Below are 3941 nucleotides of genomic sequence, written 5' to 3' on the forward strand. Positions count from 1 at the left end.
AAACACACACTCACATACATACAATGATGCACATACATACACAAGCATACATACAGTCAATGTTTATAATTCTTTGCTAATTCTATAGTTGCCAACTCATTATCTATTAATCAATATCTATTTATCTCCCTCGAGTGACAAAGTTAGTCATTTGTCTTTCTTAATCAGATACATCCATTAATGGGTGTAATTGATCTTGACTTCAGAAGAGTGGTCCCTCAATATTTTACACACATTATAGAACTTGAACTCAGCATTGCAAGTCAAGGAAACATTCCTCAATTATGCAGTGTTCTCACTGCTTGGTATAAAGCTGCACCTCCAATGGAATTAAACTAAGTCAAACGATTGAAAGCTAAGTGTTTTGGTCATGGGTTGAATTTGAAATCAGCATTGCAAGCCAGTGAAACATTCCTCAATTATGCAGTGTTCCCACTACTCACTGTAAGAAGCTGCACATTCATTAGAATAAGGGTCAATCAAACAAATGGAAGCTAAGTAGCATGATCATGAGTTGATGGATACTATATAAAATGTCACCTATTCAGTCAGTGAATCAACACACAAGCATTTCTAGCAATTTCCTATATATTAAATCATAATATGCTTGCTAACTTCACCAGTTAGCATTACCATCATATCAACGACATATCACATCACCATCATGAAAGATATCACAAAGCAGCCTATATCACCATGTCAACTGGTGCCCAGGACAAATTTCCCTTCTATCAATTTCAATCCCTTCATTTAGATGTGAACTACACTAATATGTACCTCCTGTATTCAATACGACCACCTACTATTACTATGATCACATACTTATATGGAAGTGGCAGCAATAAGGATATCTGTTTTTATTGCAAACAGTATTTCTGCTTCCAGTAAAGGTGGGGAATCTCTTGTGTAACAATCTCATCAATTCATCAGCAAGTACTTCAATATAACATTTACATAGAATAAGATATTTGTCATTATCCAATATTTATATTCATATTTAATATTCCCACACACAGGCATATGTAATGTATGTATGTATGTATGTATGTATGTAAGTATGTATGCATGTATGTATATGTGTGTGTGTATATATATATATATATATATATATATATATATATATATATATATATATATATTGTAATGAACAACCTGCACAGATTACTTGTTTATAGGCATCAAATGTTTATGCAGCACATCACTTCACTCCCTCCATAAAATTGACAGTACCTGAACAGGTGTACAGTGTGCCACATATCAGGTGTCGAAGTGATCACAGAATGACATGAGATGAATTGTTTTACTCAAGAACACTATGCTTTGCCTGGTCTGGGAATCAAACCCATGATCTTGTGATTGTTAGTGCAACACCCTAACCACTAGGTCCTGCACCCAATGGATTTACAAATATAATATCCCTACATTCACTCTCTATCTCCCATCTTATCTGAACTAACTATTGCTTAACCATCCTTTGACTTTTTTTCTGTGGAAGTTCCCGCAGTAGGCATATCATAACCACTTATGTATGTTTATTTTTGTTCTTTCGTGAAGCAAGAGTAATGTTTTCTTGTTTTTGTTTGAGAGTGACGACCTGTAACTTTTAACAATTTGAAGAAGGTATTGTTTCCAGCTCTTTATCATTTGTTATCAGTTTGTTGTATTCCTCTATTAGTCGTACACCTCTTTCTGCAATGTCATTTACCACTTTGAGTCCATATGCGGTATCTCTTGCATTCGCATAACTTTCATCATCCTTCCATTCTTCAACCTCTTTTTCAAGAAAAGTGAAAGGCACTTCTAGGATTTCAAAGAATCTTTTTGTGTTGGCAGTAACAAAATCCTGCAGTTGTTTCTGCCCAACTGATTCAGGATTTATAGATGCTTCTTTGCTCAGTTTTGACTCAACTGGTTTCTGCAGAGCATGCTTCATTTTAATTTTTTGTTTCATGCGAAACAGCTGAACCAAAAAAGGCAAGCGCCACAAGCTCTTCAGAGAGGTACCACAAATGTCTCAAAAAACTTATTGAGTGCAGCACTTGCAATTTTGTCATCCATTTGCTTGTATAGCTGCAGACTTTGCTCAAAATGCAAATCTGAATGAGGGTGCACATGTGGGTATGGATGCCAGGTACCATGAACTGATGTATATCACAGCTGAAAAGCAGCAAACATCTCTCAGTCCTTTTTCCTCTCTCTCAGTTACTTTAAACTGAGATTTAAACATCAAATTTTAATGCAGTAAATTAGCTTGGCCATCCGTCATGTTCTGTGATAAGTTCCAGGTTCTTTAAAGCTAATTCCTGACTTGGGGGTACTACCAAGGAAAATGAGTATTAGCTCGAGCAATTCCTTGTAGTCATCATGAGGCTACTGTTCATCAAGCTGAGCATGAGCAAATTGAATGATTTCTTCAGCATCTGAGATTTTCTCTGCAATGTTAGGGTCATCTGCTGCTGTTTGATAATTGTTCTTGTCAATTTTCACCCACTTCACTTTGAATCTCTTAAACAGTTGTATGTCAAGGCCAGTAGAAGATGGCAAGGAGACAGAAAATGTACAATAAATACAAACTGAAAAATAACAATATAAAAAATGCTCAGTGGATGGTAGCAACCGCTAAAATGACTTCAATAGTGCTGGAATTTCACTTGTTGAGTTTTTGCCCTAAATTAAATAAAATTAGAGGGTGTCTTCAAGTTTTTGAAATGATAAGTCATTTTGCATCACCCTAGTATATATAGGCGCAAGAATATATAGCATATATAGGCCTAAGAATATATTTATATGTATATGTTTGTGTGTCTGTATTTGTCCCCACATCATCAGTTGACAACTGATGTTGGCGTGTTTATATACCCGTAACTTAGTGGTTTGGCAAAAGAGACTGATAGAATAAGTACTAGGCTTACAAAGAATATGTCCTGGGGTCAATCTGCTCGACTAAAGGCAGTGCTCCAGCATGGCTGCAGCCAAATGCCTGAAACAAATAAAAGAATAAAAGAATATATGCCCATATGTGTATATATATATATATATATATATATATATATATATGTGTGTGTGTGTGTGTGTGTATGCATATATATATATGTTTATATGTGTATATAAATATATACATGTGTGTGTGTATATATATATATATATACATATATATACACACATATATATGTGTATATATAAAAACATATATATATGTGTGTGTATATATATACATATATATATTTATATATGTGTATATATAAATACATATATGTGTGTGAGTATAAATATATATATATAAATAATGATAATAATAATAATAATAATAATAATAATAATATATATATATACTCTGGTTTAAAACAACATTTATCTAAGTAATTGACTGAAAAATGATGAGCTAACTCAACAAGGAGAATCTTTTTATAGAGAAATTCCAAACGCTTCTTAACATACAAACTCCTTGGTGACCATATTCCCTTCTCTCACCTACCCATTGAAATACATATAAATTTACTTCTTGTTTCTCTAAGAACAGACATAAACTTCCTGTTGACAAAGTTTCCAGAACTCCAACTAAAGAGAATTGTCTTCCCTTACACACACTTCCTGTTTTGACACCACACTTCCTGTTCAACACAAACTCTCAGCCTTTTTTTAAACACAACACGATTCTTAATTCCATGCATCCTAGTCTATCTATCAATTATCTACATGGATTACCATTGAACTTTAAAAGCTCAAAGACAATATAATGTATTGGTATGTTTATTTTTGAAATATTTTTGTAAAAAACATTATTTTCATTTCCCCTCTTCTTGAAAATTTGCCATGCAATGAAAGCCGGTTAGAAATCTTTTTTAATCCTCCTTATGCACATCTATATTAAAATATGCTTTCAGTTTAGCATTCTGCCTTATTATTATTATTATTATTTTTTTTTTTTCCTATATATATAT

At 33.2% G+C, this 3941-nt stretch overlaps 1 protein-coding gene across 1 annotated transcript in view; it reads right to left on the minus strand.

Moving 5' to 3' along the window:
* Positions 1-2962, minus strand: part of LOC106879921 (uncharacterized) — a 21652-nt gene extending 18690 nt beyond the window's left edge. The window contains exon 1 of the mRNA XM_089362702.1: positions 2913-2962. The gene's annotated coding sequence lies outside the window, so the exon portion shown is untranslated. The remainder of the gene's footprint in view (positions 1-2912) is intronic.
* Between the last annotated feature and the right edge of the window lie 979 nt (positions 2963-3941).

This window comes from Octopus bimaculoides, chromosome 14 (assembly GCF_046866305.1).
Source record: "Octopus bimaculoides isolate indiv1 chromosome 14, ASM4686630v1, whole genome shotgun sequence".
Taxonomy (NCBI): domain Eukaryota; kingdom Metazoa; phylum Mollusca; class Cephalopoda; order Octopoda; family Octopodidae; genus Octopus; species Octopus bimaculoides.